The sequence below is a fragment of the Scyliorhinus canicula genome, chromosome 9 (genome assembly GCF_902713615.1).
Source record: "Scyliorhinus canicula chromosome 9, sScyCan1.1, whole genome shotgun sequence".
In the NCBI taxonomy this organism is placed as follows: domain Eukaryota; kingdom Metazoa; phylum Chordata; class Chondrichthyes; order Carcharhiniformes; family Scyliorhinidae; genus Scyliorhinus; species Scyliorhinus canicula.
This window is the reverse complement of record NC_052154.1, coordinates 156,350,519-156,372,112: the sequence shown is the minus strand read 5'-3', so window position 1 is coordinate 156,372,112 and position 21,594 is coordinate 156,350,519. Positions and strand designations below refer to the sequence as shown.

Sequence of the window (21,594 nt, the reverse complement as noted above, 5' to 3'; positions counted from 1 at the left end):
AAGAAGGAAGTTCCAGACTTTTTACCCAGTGGCTGTGAAGGAACAGCGATATAGCTCAAGTCAGGATAATGTCTCACTTGGATAGGAAATTACAGGTGGTGGTATTTCCATCAGTCTGCTGCCTTTGTTCTTCCAGGTGATAGAGGTTGCGTGTGTGAGGGGTGCTGTTGAAGGAATCTTGGCAAGCTGTTTCAGTGCATCTTTTAGATGGTGCACACTGCTGCCACTATCAGCTGGTGGTGGAAGGAGTGAATGCGTAAGTGAAAGGTGCTGGGAAAATGTAAGTTTGTTCTTTTTTCATTCGCTCTTGCAAAGATGGCGTCAGGTGGGAGGAGGCTCAGGTGGGTCACAAATATAGATCTGTGCAACCAAATGGCCCTTTTCCATGTTGTACTGCCTGTGTAACACCACTAGATACACATACCTAACAAATATCTATTAATCTCAGTTGTGAAAATGTCAGATGATCACGCCCCCCCCCCCCCCCCATTCCCAAGAGTTCCAAATTTCCACAACACTGTCTGGAAAAAGTGCTTCCTGACATCACCTGAACAACCAGGTTCCATCATTTTAAATATCTTAAATCACCTCAACTTTCTAATCTCAAGAGTTTACAAGAAAAATTCATATAAGTGGTCTTGATAAATTAATCTTTAAATCTGGTGCTGTCCTGATGAATCTGCATTGTGCCCTTTCAAAGTCAATTCATCTTGCGTGAGGTTTAGTATCCAAAACTCCAGATCGGGTTAAATCAACTTTGTACAACTGAAGCATCACATCGCTCCGCCCTTTGTATTCCAGTCCCTTGTGATAATGTCTGATATTTCATTTACCTTCTTGTGCACACAGAAACCCAAATCACTTTGCTCCTCCACACCACCTAGTAACTCCACCATCTGCAAGCTCTCCTCCAAACTGTAGCCATGTACTGCGCAAAGAAACCAGACTTGGCTGAAACTTGTATCCATTAAGAGTCGTACACCATTTCCCCCAGGACAATAGAGTTTGAATCAAGGAGTTACAACAGTAGCAGACTAACCGGCGCCACCCCGCCTTATTTGGAAAGGCCTATGTGCCTGGGACAATGGTAGCTAGGACCGCCCAGCTATCGAGGTATTCACCCCCTAATTGGCTGAGATCGATGAGGGTGATCGAGAACCATATCGATCCATTTGACCCAGAGTAAGGACAGCCCAAAAGGCGCGAAAGAGACAAAGGATAAAAAGCCCTGCGCACTACCGATCTGCCTCTTTTGGGACCGGCCTGTGTGCGACCAACTGTAGCAGAACAACCAAGTTCAATGACCCGCGACCATTCCTGAAGGATGAGCAAGCTGAGACGAACCCAACAACTTCCAAACCGACCACGTGGACCCAGATAAAGGCCTCATCTCGCACAGTGCCGGTCACTCGAAGTTAAGTAAAGGTCATCTAAGTCGTTAGGTGTAGTTTAGTACGGAGCCGCGTGTGTTATTGCATAGCGATACAAGTCTTGAGTTATTAATAAACTGTGTTTTTGAGCTAACATATTGGGGTCATTTGGTCGATATAAGAAACAGCTTGTGGTTCACCTCAAAGTAAAGACGGCAACATTTATTGGCGACTCTGACGGGACCTGGATTAGAAGTGACTTTGTTATTCCGAGGCATCCCACAACTTTGAATTAAATTGGGGAAAGAGAACGAACTACAAGAGTAAGTTTCATATCGGCCCAATAACCGATTTTCGGAAGTCTGCACTAACCGCATGCGTAACTAACAGGGAAGGGTAAGGTAAACTCGTCAGACTTGCATGCAAATCTAGAGGGATTGTGAACCGGAATATAGCCGTAAGCCGTACCCGTTGTTCGATCGACTCCTTATTCCCCCCCCCCCGTTCCAAATTTTAAGTAGAGAAGAGATGGCAGCGCAGATGATGGAGAAGTTGATGAACCCACAGCAGCAATCCGAGGTTACAGTAGTTGATAAATCAAAGTAATGCCCCATGTAGGAGGATGTGCTGAGAAAGTACGTGAAGGGGAAAGGATGGCATATTTCGTCGAATCTTTGTGCAAACACCAAGACAGGTCCAGGAAAGACAGGACAGACTTGGTGGGAGAATCTTTGTGAGATATATAAGAAAAACGCAGCAAAGTTTAGAAAGCCAATGGCAATACTGTAGTGTGCTGCTTGGCACAGTTGTGAGGCACCAAGGAGGTTGCCGAGACGCTCCGCAGACAGTTAGCAGAGAAGGAAGAAGCGAATGAGGGAAACAGTAAAGAAAGAGAGAACATTATTGAGGAACTCCGGGAGAAGTTAGCCGCTAAAGACAGGGAAATCACCAATGTTAAACGCGCCCACCAGTCTTGCATAGAACACCTTAGCTGCTTTCAGACCCAGTACAACAAAGCCTATCAAGACACACAGTGCACAGACTTGATAAGAGAGGAGACTGAACACCAGGTCACCAACTTAACAAAGAAATGCGGCAATTTACAGGCAGCCCTAAGAGCGCTCCACCAGTCCACTAAAGAACAACGGCAGAGCACCGTTGACATGTTAAATGCCAGCGGAAGATAGATAAGCTCCAGTCATTACTATCAGTTCAGAATGGTTTTATGTGTGCCTTCGGGACAGATGAAACAGATGAGGAAGAGATGGCAGACTGGGAAGAGTTAACTGAAAGCGTGCAAACGTACGTTAAAAGGAACGGAAAGTCAAAAGCAGCCGCCACGCATCCCAAAAAGGCACCGGCGGCACCAGTCGCACCAACCCCCACAGCTGGCCCGACACCCATGAATCCGGTCACCACGGAAAGAAGGATAAGGGATCAGGCAGGTCCAGATATCACCTACATCATCCCACTTTCGGTAACTCAGTTAAGGGACGCTTGCTGTAAAATTACTCCACTTCGGCCCACCGCAGACCCACATAGCTTCTTTGAAGAGGTACGCCAACAAAAGGTTATGTACAGATTGGATGAGAGGGAGAAAGTTAAATTGATAGTAATGAACCTCAGCCAGTCGATACGGTCAGCTTTGCCAGACCCCCAAAACGTAGGAGGAGGAAGCCTAGAAGAAATGAAGGCCGCAATATTAGACGCTATTGGATACAACAAAGGGGATCCGGTAGAGGGTTTGAACAAATGCAGGCAAAAGAAAGGGGAACATCCGACCGCCTTTGCCGGTTGCCTCTGGATACATTTCAATGCAGTATACAGAAACTTAGACCCCGCTCACCTCGATGAGGAAGATACCACTAAATGGTCCCGTACATTAGTTTCACATGCCACTGAAGCAGGTAAACGGGCTTGCGCGAATTATGACCCGGCAGATACCACGCATAATGAGATTTGGGTACTTAGACGCCTATCCAAGGCATGGGAACAGTCACTTCAGGATCAGATGGACCAGAACGGAATAGAAGCCACAATGTACCCAGTCAGAACTAGCCAGGAACCCGCATGGATAAATGAGGGCAGAAGAGGGGAACATTTCCCCCAAGAACAGTACCCAGAGCACAAGCCCCAGCCCACACATCACTAGGTTCACGTTACAATTGTGAACAAGTAGGACATTTTGCCCGCGATTGCAGACAAAAGCCCCCACACCACCAACGACCCCAACAGCCCAACCCCCCATCCAGAAACAATAGGCCAGACCATGATCGGCAGCCGCGACAGTTAGAAGGCAACGTTTGCCCCATGCATAACGTAAACGCCCGTTAAGACAACCTCGCTTACAACTCCTCAGATTGACGGTGTCCAGAGTCTCCAACGTGGGTCTGCGACACGCGCTGGGACAACGTAGGAAGACCGGTAGTCACAGGCACAGTCTGGGGAAAAAGCAGTTGATTTTCTTTGGGACACAGGAGGATCCCGAACCACACTAAACTTCGCAAAAAACACCCCGGTCCACCAGATACCATCACACTCAGTGGATTCACAGGCCACATGCAAGAGGGATACATCAGAGCCCCTATATCTGTCCAAATAGGAAACATAAACATTATCCACCCCGTTGTTCTAGTAGACCTATCCCCGAATGCGGAACACATCCTAGGCATAGATTTTATGAACTCACATACCCTGTAAACAACTGTGTCTGGCGAATGTCCAGGACAGAGCCCCCGCCACGCTCTCAGTGGAAGATTACGAAAACAGGATTTGCTCAGTAGGGGCTATTGGTTTAACCCTTCGGCAATTAGCACAGATGACACCATTAGACGGTTATTAGCCACACACAAAGGTGCGTTTGCCCAACACAAGCACGACTGCGGGCACATTCCAGGTACGATTATGATCTCAGGTCCCGACCACAAACCACAGAAACAATGTGGATTTCCACAGCAGGCTGAGGGAGAAATTTTAATGGTAATTAACAGTCTGTTAAAACAAGGAGTGATTTGACCAGTAGCTTCCACTAATAATTCCCCGATTTGGCCCGTAAAGAAACCAGACGGTTCATGGAGATTCACCATTGACAACCGCGAACTGAACAAAGTTACCCCTTTAACAGCACCCACCGTTGCCACGAGTCCCGCGACCATGCTTAAGAAGACAGTGCAAGCAACACATTTCACCATGCTGGATATCAGCAATGGTTTTTGGTCCATTCCCCTAGATCGGGCTTGCCAGTACAAATTCGCATTCACTTTTCAAGGACAACAGTACATGTGGACGTGTCTCCCCCAAGGCTTCCATAATTCCCCCTCCATTTTCCACAGACAGCTAGCTGCTGGTCTTTGAAAATTCTCCCGCTCTGAAAGCCTGATTCAGTATGTAGACGACCTGCTCTTGCAAACCGACACCAGGGCATGTGGCTCTATTGGCCGAATTACTAACCCTGCTCCAGTCCGTCGGATGTAAAGTAAACTCCAAAAAGGCACGGATATTGAGGGAAAAGATTCTTTATATACGCACCACTATTACACACGGCAAACGTGAAATTGAACAAAAACTAATTGACTCCATTGTGAACTTGCCCCTGCCCCATAACATAAGTGCACGCCGGTCATTTTTAGGCTTAGTGCAGAATTATATAGACGGTTTTGCCACAAAGGCCACCCCGCTCTCAGAGCTTCTGAAAAAGATCACCCCATGGAATTGGCTTCCCCAGCACACAGACGCCATAGACGATTTAAAACTCGCCCTCGGTACAGCTCCCGCTTTACAAGTTCCTGACCCCGCCTTGCCCTACGCCACAGAAGTAGCAACCACCGACCGATCCCTCTCAGCAGTGCTCCTACAGGAACGCCACGACCGATAGCCTATGCCTATAGAGTTTTAGACCCTGTAGAACAAGGATTTTCTGCCTGTGAACGATACTTGCTTGCAGTCTTTTGGGCAGTTCAGTACTTTGTCTACATTACAGGCCTCAACCCAGTCACGATATTAACTGAGCACACCCCCACCCAACTGTTATTAGACGGCAAACTAAAAGATGGTTCAGTTAGCCAGATCACAGCAGCCCGCTGGACACTCTTATTACAAGGCAGGGATATTCCTGTGAAATGCCCCAAGACATTTCTTAGCAGACAATTTACAATACGCAGAGACCCCACACGAACGAATGCCAGATAATTGCAGCCAAACACCCCACAGGACCATTTGTTCCCAAATTGCTACAACCACATGTAAACGGTGAGACACAAAGTTCCCAAGACACAGTAAAGATCTATGTAGATGGCTCCTCCACTGTTGAGGATGGAGCAAGAATCACAGGATGCGGGATTTACATGGAGGACTCACAGGGATGCCCACTAGAAGAGGGATCTTTAAAACTACCCGGCCACTTGGGTTCGCAGGCAGCCAGTTTATGTAATACACTCCGACAGTTTGTTTGCAACAGTCTAACAGAATTCCTTCCCCTATGGGAATCTCGAGGTTTCGTATCCGCCGACGGAAAACCCCTACCATTAGCCACTTTCCTGAAACATATTCTTAAGAAAGCCACCAGCTGCACATACGGCATCATTAAAGTAAAGAGCCATCCCAACACCCCCCCCCACCTCCGGGAAAAGCAAGGCCGACGCATTAGCTAAAGCTGGAACACGCACTGGTCACTTCTGGCGGAAACCGCCCCCTGCCACCAAGTGTGAGCAGGTACATTCAATCCAGGTCTCCCAAACCAATATTGATGATTTATCTCAGGCACAGAAAGCAGACGACTCCTTTAAACAGATACTGAACGGCACAACCCCAGCCCCCTATGATAAATGGAAGGACACACTCACTATACAGGACGGAATAGTGTTAAAGGACAGAATTTATGTGGTCCCCACCCAAGACAGAAACCAGTTAATCTACCAATTCCATGACGGACACGGACATCAGGGAATAGACACAACCATTGCCCATTTAAGACCCTTGTGCTGGTGACCCAAATTAAAAACGATGTCACACATTATGTAGACAATTGCCTCATTTGCGGCCAGAACAATCCGGAACATTATGCAAAGGGACAATTAAGACACACCGGACCTGCAGAAGGCCCCTGGACAAATCTGCAAATTGATTACATTGGTCCCCTCCCCCCACCTTGCAGAAATGGTTTCAGGTATGTGCTAGTCGTCATCGACCCATTTTGTAAATGGGTCGAAGCATTGCCCACACGTTCAAAAACCGCAAAGGCCACCGCTAAAAATTTTGACCCAACAGGTCTTTACACACTAGGGTCTTCCACGCAGCATTGAGTCAGATCAAGGTTCCCACTTCACCGGCAGAGTAATGCAAAATGTTCTGGCCATTTTCGGTATCAAACAAAAATTCCACATAGCCTATCCCCCCCAGTCCAGGGGCATAGTAGAGCGCATGAACCACACTTTAAAAACGACCATCAGGAAGACGGTCCAGCAGAACAATTCCACTTGGGGCATGGTACTACTCTTCGCTCTCATGATTATCAGGAACACAGTTTCCAGTTCCAAAGGTTTCACCGCCCCTCAACCCCTCCCTCCCTCTTCCCCCCCCCCCCCCCCCCCCCCCACCCCAATAACAGGGAGACCCATGAAAGGCATTGAATATTTATTAGGGCTCGATTTGGCAAACCCCGAAGTAACCGCACTCACAGACAAAAAAGCAGTCCAACAGGTCACAGAAAACATTAAAGCGGCACAACTAGCTGCTGCTGTCCGACTAGGGGCTAGGAAAAAGCAGAGTAAAGCCAGCTTTGACAAAAAAGGTTCACCCCATAGAGTATACAGTCGGCCAGTAAGTTATGATCTCGTTGTACAACCCCAGCTCCTTCCTAGCTCCTAAATTCGCAGGCCCGTACTCCATCTCTGACAAAGTAAACCCCTCTGTGTACAAGATAGCATACCCCAACGGTTCAACTCAAACTCTACGGATCACAACGTAGCCACGCCCACACTTAGCCTTGGTTATGGGAGAGGATGGCGCTCTGCCCACTGACGATTCAGCCCGATGCCCGCTCCAACCCCCCCCCCCCCCTTCAGGACGACATTCTCCCCTCGACTCCGCCCATACTCACAGGTTTCAACCTTGTACTTGACTCTGACGAGAGCCTCCCAGATTTGACTACCATCCCTAACGACCTCCCCACTATCAGCTACCCTTGCCCCCGGAACAACGCCTTGGATTTTCTCGTCCCCTTGTACAACCGTCTCCGCCCAACGACTCTTCCTACACCCGCTCCCGACAACATAGAACAGTACAGCACAGAACAGGCCCTTCGGCCCTCAATGTTGTGCCGAGCCATGATCACCCTACTCAAACCCACGTATCCACCCTATACCCGTAACCCAACAACCCCCCCTTAACCTTACTTTTATTAGGACACTACGGGCAATTTAGCATGGCCAATCCACCTAACCCGCACATCTTTGGACAACGTTGCTTCCACTTTTAGTACACCAGTTCCCGGCTACACACCGCCACACGACAACCCTGATACTTCCTTTTGGCACCATGACAATTCTTACAGGTTGGTAAGACGTGACGAATCGGATCACCCGCAGGCCTATGCGGCTGCCGCCCGGAATCTGCAGACAGAGTCTGGCAACCAGGAGGTGATGATTTAGGCGATGAGCCCCTTCTGAGAAATGATTTAACGGAACTTATGCACACAAATATTTGAGGTGTCCAGATGATGAGAAACGGACACAGCCTAAGAATTAAGGTGTCAAAATTTCTGATGGAGCCTGCCCACCTTCTTGTTTTAACCTCCTCTTCACTCCAACACATGGTTTTAATCTATGTTGGCCCGACACTCAGTTATAGTTATAATTATTCTACTGATTGTACAGTCAGACACGGTCTACTGACCAATGGCAGTTGAAGGCACTACAATATGACTACAAATTCTTTCTGTTCAGCCCAGTCACCCAGGTAGGGAGTCATGGCACTGATCCCCGCTCTACCTGCGGGCCCCAAAATTAACCAGTCAATCACGCTCGGGTAGTGGAGTAACAGTACTAACACCCGCCCCCGGGGATCCCACCCATTCTTCTCCAGCAGCGGCTCACACGCACCCCACGTTTCACATCATGCTCTCTGGAATGGTTTACTACACCCTTTACTGCTTTGGGCAGGTCTTGAATCTTCCTTCCCGCTCCAAATCTAAACCCTTGTTTCTTCCACTGTCCTTCTAGACCCCTTCGGGTCACCTCCAAATGCTATTTACACGTAAAAATCAACCGTTGCTGATCACTGTTGCTACTTCGGAGCCCCTGGGACGAAACTCTATAAAACTGGCCGCCCTGAAATTCGGCTGGTTAAGCAAAGCCTCAACCTCCTTGGTTGCTAGTAAAGGTGGAGAATGGTCGAAGAAAGCATCCGCCCACTCCTCGCATCAACCACACACGCTGTAAAACACTTGAAAGGAAAGAGAAAAAGCTGGAAAATTTCAGCAGGTCTGGCAGCATCTGTAGGGAGAGAAAAGAGCTAACGTTTCGAGTCTGATGAATGTTTGTCAAAGCTGTGAGACACTTGAATACTTGAATTGAGACACTTGGATTATTACCTCTCCATATTTTTTTGTTAAAAACAAAATAGGGGAGTCACACATGGTGACAATCATAAAGGGAAATTGGAACCAAGAGAGAGAGACTAGCACACACATATATTAACCAACGATACTGACATACTATGCTTGATTCCCTAGGATTACACGGAAACCAGACACCGGAGGATGAACTCAGCCCCATGATCGCCATCTGGATAGTTGCCGTACTTACCGGACTCCGAGCACAAGATACTCAAGACTTTCCACAGCCCAGCGGTCTGTGGTACTGTCCCCCAGATGCAGGGGAACGCGAGAGCGGCACCCTATGGGTGCGCAAGAACGGAAGCATCATATTTGGGTGCAATAACCAACAGACAATTTACAGAAAGCCCAATGGGTCCACATCAGAATGTTACATTCAGCACAACCGGTTCAAAAGATTGGTGGGAACTTACTAATGCAGGGTGCCCCAAAATTGGATGTTTAAATAAAATTACAGGGAACACAATGAGGATCGGACAAAATTGTCCCGGGACACCCACTAAAGGTAATTTGGCAATACACACAATTAGAGTAGGACCTAAGTCAGCCCCGAGCGACACCACCCCACAGAACACCTCCAGTCAGGATACCACACAACAACTGTTAGAGATAGAGACTGAAACCCCCACCTGGTTTTCTAGAATTTACAGTGCAGAAGGAGGCCATTCAGCCCATCGAGTCTGCACTGGCTCTTGGAAAGAGCACCCTACCCAAGCCCATACCTCCACCCTGTCCCCATAACCCAGTAACCCCACCTAACACTAAGGGCAATTTGGACCCTGAGGGCAATTTAGCCTGGCCAATTCACCTAACCTGCACATCTTTGGACTGTGGGAGGAAACCGGAGCACCCGGAGGAAACCCACGCACACACGGGGAGAACGTGCAGACTCCACACAGACAGTGACCCAAGCCGGGATTCGAACCTGGGACCCTGGAGCTGTGAAGCATTTGTGCTATCCACATGCTACCGTGCTGCCCATGGTGGGAAGGCATTGCAAAATGGAACCCACTCTCATACATAACAGAAACCCTCCTCCTGATTGCAGTAATCTATAGTGTAGTCCTCACATTCAATCTCCATAAATGGAAGGCAAAAGCCTCCCGGCCCCCAATATACAGTTCGAGCCCCTCTTTGGAATCCAATAGAACTCTACTAAGAATGTACAACTTACAAATGTGTGATAACTGCTGCTAAATGGATCCTTTATACCTCTGTACCGGTGAAATGTGATAAGACGAAAGAATGTGGTGCTGCTGTTTAAGTTTTGTAGATTTTGTGTTGTAGATAAGTTCTTTCGGTAAAACCAGCAGCATGAGTGTAGTTTAGGAAATTTAGTTAGAAACCATCTGTTTTATATGTTAATTTCAGTTAAAATGCTTTATATGGATCCGATTTTAGGAATGAAATACTTGTCAGTAGTGAATTGTTTTAATGAATTATGTAATATTAATGAATTTGGTAATATTGTACAATGCATTTAGGACAGAGTAGAGTAGGACCTGAACTGACTGACCAGTGGCCGGCTTCATAAGGTAGACTATGGGATCAAGACTGTGATGCACCACGCTTCGCGTTCAGGATCAAGAGAACGGAATGTAGCCATGTAAAATGGCAACCTGCAAAGGACCATGGGAATTGTGGTCAATTTGGGACACAGACGGGTGCACAGCCTCTCTGTATTGCGCAAAGAAACCAGACTTGGCTGAAACTTGTATCCATTGAGAGTCGATCACCATTTCCCCCAGGACAATAGAGTTTGAATCAAGGAGTTACAGCAGTATCAGACTAACCGGCGCCACCACCCCCCCCTTATTTGGAAAGGCCTCTGTGCCTGGGACAATGATAGCTAGGCCCCGCCCAGCTATCGAGGTATCCACCCCCTAATTGGTTGAGATCGATGAGGGTGATCGAGAACCATATCGATCCATTGGACCTGGAGTAAGGACTGCCCAAAAGGGCACGAAAGAAACAAAGGATAAAAAGCCCTGCGCACTACAGATCTACCTCTTTTGGGACCGGCCTGTGTGCGACCAACTGTAGCAGAACAACCAAGTTCAACAACCCATGACCATTCCTGATGGACGTGCCCAGCTGAGACCATTGGTGGCCATTACTGAAACATGGTTAAAGGATGCTCACGACTTGGAGTTAAATATCCGAGGGTATCAAACTATTCGGAAGGACAGAGTGGATGGTAAGGGAGGTGGTGTTGCTCTGTTATTTAAGGATGACATCCGGGCAATAGTAAGGGATGACATCGGTGCTATGGAGGATAAGGTTGAATCCATTTGGGTGGAAATCAGGAATAGTAAGGCGAAAAAGTCACTGATAGGAGTAGTCTATCGGCCACCAAATAGTAACGTTATGGTGGGGCAGGCAATAAACAAAGAGAGGAGTTTATAGAATGTATCCGCAATAGTTTCCTAGAACAGTATGTAATGGAACCTACGAGGGAACAAGCGGTCCTAGATCTTGTCCTGTGTAATGAGACAGGATTGATTCATGATCTCCTAGTTAGGGATCCTCTCGGAAGGAGCGATCACAATATGGTGGAATTTAAAATACAGATGGAGGGTGAGAAAGTAAAATCAAATACTAGTGTTTTGTGTTTAAACAAAGGAGATTACAAGGGGATGAGAGAAGAACTAGCTACGGTAGACTGGGAGCTAAGACTTTATGGTGGAACAGTTGAGGAACAGTGGAGAACCTTCCAAGCGATTTTTTACAGTGCTCAGCAAAGGTTTATACCAACAAAAAGGAAGGACGGTAGAAAGAGGGAAAATCGACCGTGGATATCTAAGAAAATAAGGGAGAGTATCAAATTGAAGGAAAAAGCATATAAAGTGGCAAAGATTGCTGGGAGATTAGAGGACTGGGAAATCTTTAGGGGGCAACAGAAAGCTACTAAAAAAGCTATAAAGAAGAGTAAGATAGAGTATGAGAGTAAACTTGCTCAGAATATAAAAACAGACAGTAAAAGGTTTTACAAATATATTTTTAAAAAAAGAGTGGCTAAGGTAAATATTGGTCCTTTAGAGAATGAGAAGGGAGTTTTAATAATGGGAAATGAGGAAATGGCTGAGGAACAGAACAGGTTTTTTGGGTCGGTCTTCACAGTGGAAGACATAAATAACATGCCAGCGACTGATAGAAATGAGGCTATGACAGGTGAGGACCTTGAGAGGATTGTTATCACTAAGGAGGTAGTGATGGGCAAGCTAATGGGGCTAAAGGTAGACAAGTCTCCTGGCCCTGATGGAATGCATCCCAGAGTGCTAAAAGAGATGGCTAGGGAAATTGCAGATGCACTAGTGATAATTTACCAAAATTCACTAGACTCTGGGGTGGTCCCGGTGGATTGGAAATTAGCAAACGTGACACCACTGTTTAAAAAAGGAGGTAGGCAGAAAGCAGGAAATTATAGGCCAGTGAGCTTAACTTCGGTAGTAGGGAAGATGCTGGAATCTATCATCAAGGAAGAAATAGCGAGGCATCTGGATAGAAATTGTCTCATTGGGCAGACGCAGCATGGGTTCATAAAGGGCAGGTCATGCCTAACTAATTTAGTGGAATTTTTTGAGGACATTACCAGTGCAGTAGATAACGGGGAGCCGATGGATGTGGTATATCTGGATTTCCAGAAAGCCTTTGACAAGGTGACACACAAAAGGTTGCTGCATAAGATAAAGGTGCATGGCATTAAGGGTAAAGTAGTAGCATGGATAGAGGATTGGTTAATTAATAGAAAGCAAAGAGTGGGGATTAATGGGTGTTTCTCTGGTTGGCAATCAGTAGCTAGTGGTGTCCCTCAGGGATCCGTGTTGGGCCCACAATTGTTCACAATTTACATAGATGATTTGGAGTTGGGGACCAAGGGCAATGTGTCCAAGTTTGCAGATGACACCAAGATGAGTGGTAAAGCGAAAAGTGCAGAGGATACTGGAAGTCTGCAGAGGGATTTGGATAGGTTAAGTGAACGGGCTAGGGTCTGGCAGATGGAATACAATGTTGACAAATGTTAGGTTATCCATTTTGGTAGGAATAACAGCAAACGGGATTATTATTTAAACGATAAAATATTAAAGCATGCCGCTGTGCAGAGAGACTTGGGGTTGCTAGTGCATGAGTCACAGAAGGTTGGTTTACAGGTGCAACAGGTGATTAAGAAGACAAATGGAATTTTGTCCTTCATTGCTAGAGGGATGGAGTTTAAGACTAGGGAGGTTATGTTGCAATTGTATAAGGTGTTAGTGAGGCCACACCTGGAGTATTGTGTTCAGTTTTGGTCTCCTTACTTGAGAAAGGACGTACTGGCACTGGAGGGTGTGCAGAGGAGATTCACTAGGTTAATCCCAGAGCTGAAGGGGTTGGATTATGAGGAGAGGTTGAGTAGACTGGGACTGTACTCGTTAGAATTTAGAAGGATGAGGGGGGATCTTATAGAAACATTTAAAATTATGAAGGGAATAGATAGGATAGATGCGGGCAGGTTGTTTCCACTGGCGGGTGAAAGCAGAACTAGGGGACATAGCCTCAAAATAAGGGGAAGTAGATTTAGGACTGAGTTTAGGAGGAACTTCTTCACCCAAAGGGTTGTGAATCTATGGAATTCCTTGCCCAGTGAAGCAGTTGAGGCTCCTTCATTACATGTTTTTAAGGTAAAGATAGATAGTTTTTTGAAGAATAAAGGGATTAAGGGTTATGGTGTTCGGGCCGGAAAGTGGAGCTGAGTTTACAAAAGATCAGCCATGATCTCATTGAATGGCGGAGCAGGCTGGAGGGGCCAGATGGCCTACTCCTGCTCCTAGTTCTTATGTTCTTATGAGACGAGCCTAACAACTTCCGAACCAACCACGTGGACCTGGATAAAGGCCTTATCTCGTCCCGTGCCGGTCACTCGAAGTAAAGGTCATCTTAGTCGTTAGGTGTAGTTTAGTATGGAGCCGCGTGTGTTATTGCATAGAGATACAAGTCTTCTGTTATTAATAAACTGTGTCTTTGAGCTAACATATTGGTTGTGTGGTCATTTGGTCGATACAAGAAACAGCTTGAGGTTCACCCCAATGGAAAGAAGGCAACAAAACCATACACCACCCTGACTTGCAACTGTATTGCCATTATTTTATTGTCACTAGGACAAAATCTGAGAACGCCCTTCCTAACAGCACTGTGGGTGATGTGCACACATGAGCACACCTCCACCTTTTTTTAGAATAGTACAGCACAGAACAGTCCCTTCGGCCCTCGATGTTGTGCCGAGCAATGATCACCCTACTCAAGCCCACGGATACCTATACCAGTAACCCAATCCCCCCCCCATTAACCTTATTATTTTTTAGGACACTAAGGGCAATTTAGCATGGCCAATCCACCTAACCCGCACATCTTTGGACTGTGGGAGGAAACCGGAGCACCCAGAGGAAACCCACGCACACACGGGGAGGATGTGCAGACTCCGCACAGACAGTGACCCAGCCGGGAATCGAACCTGGGATCCCTGGAGCTGTGAAACATTTATGCTAACCACCATGCTACCGTGCTGCCCTTCTCAAGGGCAATTACGGATGGGAAATAAATGCAGGCTTAGCCAGCAACACCTACATCCAGAGAAAGAATTTCTAAAAATCTCTCCAATCTGCGTTCTTACAAGAGAGATGATAATGGAGCTATGATCTGCAATGTGCACCTGACATATTGGTGGAAGCAGATTCAATAGTAATTGTGGAAGGACATTGGATAATGAATGAAAAGGAGAAATACTGCATTGTTATCTGGGGGAGTATGGGGAAGGGTCCATTACAGAATTAATCAACCATTGGATAAATCTTTGTAAGCAGCTTGCTTCAATGGCCTCCTTCTGTGCAATAAATTCTATCATAAGTTGATTCAATGTAGTTTATGTGAGGAATAATAGATTGCATAGAATATCAGGACATTCATACCAACCAGTCTGTGCTGGTGTTTATATTCCATCTGGGTCTCCTCCCATTCCATCTGCATTGCATTCCCCTTTCTCTCATGTTTCTCTCGCCTCTAGCCTCCTTTGATTGTTTTAGAGACCCCAAATTAATACATTGACAGATGCTTTACTGATCTCAGACCACAATCCCCATATGTATTTTATAGAGACTCCCCAATTATAGAAAGTAATTTACAGCACAGAAGGATACCATAATTCTTGCCATCTCTCTGTCGAGCAATCCAGTCAGTCCCATCACACCTCTCTATCCCAATATTCCTACAAATGCGTATCCAATTTCCTTTTAAAATCACATCTTCACCATTGCCACTGGCCTCATTGGCAGCAAATTTCAGGTCACTATCATTCACTGTAAAAATGTTCTTCCTCCTATCCTCCCCATCTCTTGCCCAAAATCTTGAATCTTGTCCTCTGGTCTTTGTCTCAATATTTAAAGAGTACAGTGTTTCCTTGTCTACCTTAACCAAACCGGTCCTAAATTTGTACACCTCTATTAAATCTCCCCTCAACCTCCTTTGCTCCAAAGGGAACAACCCTAACTTCTCAAATCTAACCTTAAAGCTAAAATCCCTGGAATCATTTGGCAAATCTCCTATGCACCCTCTCAAGGACCTTCAGATCCTTCCTAAAGTGTGATGATCAGAACTGGATGTGATACTCAAATTATGGCCTTAACAGAACTTTATAAAGGTTCAGCCTATATTTTGCAGACAATCTAGAGATATAATTTAGACACCATCTTAAATATGTAGACTATTTAAACAGAAATTCTATATATCGCGCGTTTTTATATAAAAACTCAAAATATATGCATTTGAAAGTGGAAGGTAGAAAGTGCGTGTCTGGGGCAGTTGCTGCTGCAGGGTGAGGGATTCCACATACGCTTCAGTGTGCGAGCAGGGGAGGCCTGTTTATTTTGGTGCGAGGTGACAGAGCCTGGGATTTGAGTTCCTGCAGTCTCCCGCGCACAGGGACAAACTGCAGCCCAGAATAGGCCTCGACCACGGAGTCTCCTTCTCCCAGTCCCCACCTGCTCTACTCCCACACAGCAGGGAGCTCCTACTCGACACCCCGGCTCGGGCTGGTGAAGGAGCGTGGTTGGGGGGGGGGCACTCTACTCCGGGCTGGTTTCTCACGGTCGTTGGCAGTGACCGCGGCCTCTGGCTTACTGTGTCACCGAGGCAGTGTAGGCCTCAGGCTGTGCAGTCCTAAAGCAGCGGACCGGCCGGGCTCGGACTCTTCCCTCACCTCTCCAGCTCACCTCTCTTCGTTCCCGGGGTGGAAGCTCCAGGGGCGCTCACTCCTGTCAGTCAGTCGCCACACAGGCCCCCTCAGTGAACGCAGCGCCTCGGCGCTGCACCGAGAGCGGGTGGCGGAAATAGCCGAGCGGCCTCGGCGCTGCACCGAGAGCGGGTGGCGGAAATAGCCGAGCGGCCTCGGCGCTGCACCGAGAGCGGGTGGCGGAAATAGCCGAGCGGCCTCGGCGCTGCACCGAGAGCGGGTGGCGGAAATAGCCGAGCGGCCTCGGCGCCGAACCGAGAGCCGGTGGCAGAAGTGGCCGAGCGATCTCGGCGTCCGAGCGCGGGCGGCGGAAGTGGCCGAGCGATCTCGGCGTCCGAGCGCGGGCGGCGGAAGTGGCCGAGCGACCTCGGCTCCCGCTGCTTCGCCGCGTGACGTCAGTGAGTTGATCGCGGCTCCGCGGAAAGGAGCAACGGTTTCCGAATGTTCATGAACCGCCTTCATATCAGCACAACAACAACAACTTAAATTTATATAGCGCCTTTACCGCAGAGATAGCATTAATAAACAGCGTAAGACACTGAGCCACATACAGAGATGTTAAACAAGTGGACAAAAGATTGATCAAAGAGGTAGGTGCAATGGAGAGAGGGAGAAGCAGCTGCTATTTCATCCTGAGTTCAGGGTCCAGAGGGGCTTTCTTTCGGGTTTACCTGCTACCCTAAGAGTGCTACCATACGCTGTTCTTTGTAAGATTATTTATTTACAACCCTCTATCCATCTCAGTACTCTCCACCAGATTTGTTCTACTTCCCGCCAGATCTGTCACTTGTCATGGAACATTGCATCATAGTTACATCGGTCTCAGGTACTCCTGATGTTAACCCTTTTATCTCCCCCCCAACTCTTTATCCCAACTATACACATAATAATGTATCAATCTTTATTATTGTCACAAGTCGGCTTACATTAACACTGTAATGAAGTTATGTGAAAGCACCCTGGTCGCCACACCGGATCAGGTGCCTGTTCAAGTACACAGAGGGAGAACTCAGAATGTCCAAATTGCCTAACAACACGTCTTTCGGGACCTGTGGGAGGAAACCGGAGCACTCAGAGGAAACTCACGCAGACACGGGGAGAACGTGCAGACTCCACACGTATAGTGACCCAAGCCAGGAATCGAACCCAGGTCCCTGACACCGTGAAGCAACAGTGCTAACCACTGTGCTACCGTGCCACCCATCCTCCTGCACCTCCCTCCAAAGTTTCAGACTTCACAGGGTTACTCTCGGCTGTGTTGACCAATCTCCATGATATGGTACTTTTTATATTTTGGAGTTGAGGACAAAGTGCACTCTCGTACAGTTGGAGTGTCTTCCACATGATTGGTTGTACGTTTCCTCCTTGATTCTTGTTCCTATCAGGATACAAGTAGAATGTCCAAGGATCCATTAATTTTCTTCCCAATGATATTCAGGCTTTTAGGTTCCTTCTGATATTTCCCTGGTCCGCCTCAAGTCTATAAGTTCTTGGCTGTGGACTCTTTCTAGTACAATATCCACACTCTCCTTGGGCTAAAACACTTCAAGCTTTGTGCACAACGCCTGAAGTTAAAATTAGGAGTTTCTCATTCTTCCGAAATTCCTCACACTCAACTGAGGTAATGTTAGGATTTGTTACTGTATTGTTTATCATAGAGCTGGATGTTGTGTTCACAGCTGCCTTACCATCAATAATTTTGAGTTTTGATGCCGAGATCCCCTTTTTTTTTATATATAAATTTAGCGTACCCAATTATTTTTTCCAATTAAGGGGCAATTTAGTGTGGCCAATCCACCTATCCTGCACATCTTTTGGGTTGTGGGGGCGAAACCCACGCTGACACGGGGAGAATGTGCAAACTCCACACGGACAGTGACCCAGGGCCGGGATTCGAACCTGGGTCCTCAGCGCCGTAGACAACAATGCTAACCACTGTGCCACCGAGCTGCCCGAGATCCCATATTTTAGTGATGAAATTCTGCAGTTGAGAAGGGCTAAGTTTTTTTTAAAAACAATTTTCATTTGAGTTGTTTCTTTTTATACACGACAAAAATAAACATAAGCAAATCTATACACATCAGTTACAGTCTACAATTTACAAGTGGCCAGCATTTGAATTAGTCTCCGAACCCCAACTCCCCTATTTCGCCGAGATGCCCTCTCCTTCATGTTATCTGCCGTGTTTTCTTTGTTCGCTGGTTCATCGGTCCTATACAAAGTGTCATGAGAATGTCACTTTATGAAATATTTGTCTGCTCATGTTACTGCGGTCATGTAAGAGTGTGGGTGGAGCTGAGCTCTGGTTCTGCTTTTTAGTTTCACTTTGAGAAAACCTTGAGTGTGTCTGTGTTTTTTGGGTTTCGTTTTAGAGCTGGATAGCTGCAGTCATAGCCAGAAGGTGTATTAGTCTCTTTCTCTGTAATCTACAGACTGTAAATCAATCCTTTGGTGATTTAAAACTAATAACTGCTCTCAATAGTGAATTTAAACCTGATCTTTGTGTTTTAAAGGTTTTTAAAAAAATCTTATGGATGTTAAAAGGATAGCTTAAAGGATTACTTAGTGTTGTATTCTTTGGGGGTTGTATTTGAATTGATGGTTGCTAAGATGTTCACTGTATGTTTTAAAAAGGTTAACTTGAGTTCATAGAATAAACATTGTTTTGCTTAAAAAAATACTTTCCCATTTCTGCTGGACCACACCTGTAGAGTGGGGCGTGTGCTCCCCGTACCACAATCTATTAAAAATTGTGGGTCACATGAACTCCATGATACACTTTGGGATTCTCTAAACCCTGGCCCATAACAAATGATCCAACGGAGTGTGGATCATATAGACTTATCACACTCCTAAACATTGACTCAAAGTTCTGGCGAAGGCCGCCCTGGCGAGGCGACTGGAGAGTTGCCTGCCAGAAGTAGTCGTGGAGGATCAGACGTACTTTGTCAAGGGCAGACAACTAACGGTGAACATCAGGCACCTGCTGAATCTAATCATGACCCCACCTGGGGAGGAGACACCAGAAGTCATCATCTCCCTGGATGCAGAGAAGGCCTTCGACAGAGTCAAATGGAGGTACCTCATAGAGGTACTGGAATGATTTGGGTTTGGCCCAGGATTCACCTCATGGGTGAAACTACTGTACAGCACTCCCATGGCAAGTGCAAGGACAATCAGCACCAGCTCTGAATATTTCCGCTGCACAGAGGCACGAGGCAGGCTTGCCCTTTATCTCCTCTGCTATTTGCCCTGGAAATCGAGCCACTGGCTATCTCTCTCAGATCAGTGAAGGGGTGGAGAGGCGTCCAGAGGAGAGACAGAGAGCACAGAGTCTCACTCTATGCGGATGACCTGCTCTAACTCTCGAACCCCCTAGCCAGCATGGAAGGAATAATGGAACTTCTTTTTAAAAAAATTTAGAGTACCCAATTCATTTTTCCAATTAAGGGGCAATTTAGCGTGGCCAATCCACCTACCTTGCACATCTTTGGGTTGTGGGGGCGAAACCCACGCAAATACGGGGAGAATGTGCAAACTCCTCATGGACAGTGACCCAGAGCCGGATCGAACCAGGTACCTCAGTGGCATGAGATGGCAGTGCTACCACTGCACTCACCGTGCTGCCCATAATGGAACTTCTAAGGGAGTTCGGAGCCTTCTCGGGTGATAAACGTAACCTGAACAAGAGCAAAATTTTCCCCATTAACTAGCGGGGGGGGGGGGGGGGGGGGGGGGGGGGGGGGAATCAAAGCTGGGGAAATTGTCGTTCTAGCTGGCCCAAGCCACGTTCCAATACCTGGGGATCCAAATTGCCCATGACTGGACATGGATCCACAAGTGGAACCTGCCGAGTCTAGTGGAGGAGGTAAAGAGAGACCTGCGGAGGTGGGACTCACTCCTGCTCTCCCTGGCAGGGTGAGGGCAGATGATCAAAGTGAACCTTTGCCTAGGTTACGCTTTCTGTTCAGATCCCTTCCGATCTTCATCCCCAAGGCCACCTTCACTAAGATAGACAAACTAATAATCTTGTTTGTGGCGGGGGAGAGAACCCAAGAATCAGAAAGAATGTACTACAAAGAAGGCGGAACGTGGGCGGCCTGGACGTTCCAATCTCCTATTTTACCACTGGCAGCTACCGCAGAAAGATTATGGGAATGGGTCAAGGAGCCAGGGCAGAATGGATTAAAATGGAGAAGAATTCAAGCATGGGGACATCCCTCCGCACACATGCCATGGCCCCACTCCCATTTCCCATGGCCAGGTACTCAAGAAGCCCAGTGGCAGTGGCCATATTGAGTTCATGGAATCAACTGAGACACCACTTTGATCTGACGACAATGTCCACATGGCCCACATCTGCAAGAACCAGAAGTCCCCCACGCGACTATAGACGCCTCTTTTAAAAGGTCAATACAGGAAATGAAATGAAATGAAGACTACTTATTGTCACAAGTAGGCTTCAAATAAAGTTACTGTGAAAGGCCCCTAGTCGCCACATTCCAGCGTCTGTTCAGGAAGGCTGGTTATGGGAATTGAACCATGCTGCTGGCCTGCCTTGGTCTGCTTTCAAAGCCAGCAATTTAGCCGTGTGCTAAACCAGCCCCTGAACAAAGGGGTATTGACGTTAGGGGACTCACAAATAAGCTCCAGGTCCCGAAAGGGAATGAGTAACGATATATACAAATATGGACCTTCCTCCGAAAGGAAACAGCAATGTTCCCCCAAATATCAGGATATTACTGACTGGACGGAACTCTGGCCGCAGGCGAGCTAGAGGACGGTAACTGCGCGGGCATGTACGGACAGCTATTAGAGGAGGTACGGTCACCACTGGACAAGACGCGGGAGAAGTGGGCGGAAGAGTTTGGCATAGAGATAGGGGGAGGACTCTGGATCGAAGCGTTGCACAGGGCGAACTCCACCTCCTCATGTGCAGGGCTGAGCCTTGTGCAGCTACAGACAGTGCACAGGGCACACTTAACCAGAAGACAAATGAGCGGGTTTTCCCAGAGGTGGAGGACAAATGTGAACTACACCCACATGTTCTGGTCTTGCCCCAGAATCATCAGAAGCTGGACGGCCTTCTTTGAGGCTATTTCCTGGTTTGTAGGGGTGAGGGTGGAGTCATGTCCACTGGTGGTCTTGGGGATTTAAGAGAAGCCCGAGCTCTTTATGGGAAGAGGGGCAGATGCCTTATCCTTTGCCCCCCCCCATAACGTTATCTGAAGACGCCAGCTCAGCTGGCAATCAGCAGCACCACCCATGGCCGCAGGCTGACTGTCCGACTTGGTAGAGTATCTCAAATTGGACAAAAAAACGTCATTCGGGAATCAGAGGAAGGCCTC

The 21,594-nt window shown here is 47.2% G+C and overlaps 1 protein-coding gene across 4 annotated transcripts in view; it reads right to left on the bottom strand.

The window, feature by feature from the left end:
* The window catches only part of phrf1 (PHD and ring finger domains 1), a 144,188-nt gene extending 127,767 nt beyond the window's left edge, over positions 1–16,421 (bottom strand). For 2 of the 4 annotated variants that reach the window (XM_038808007.1, XM_038808012.1), the window contains exon 1: positions 16,227–16,420. The gene's annotated coding sequence lies outside the window, so the exon portion shown is untranslated. Of the gene's footprint in view, positions 1–16,213 lie in introns of all 4 variants that reach the window. The other 2 variants (XM_038808010.1, XM_038808008.1) reach the window with 2 other exon arrangements.
* Positions 16,422–21,594: the final 5,173 nt, after the last annotated feature.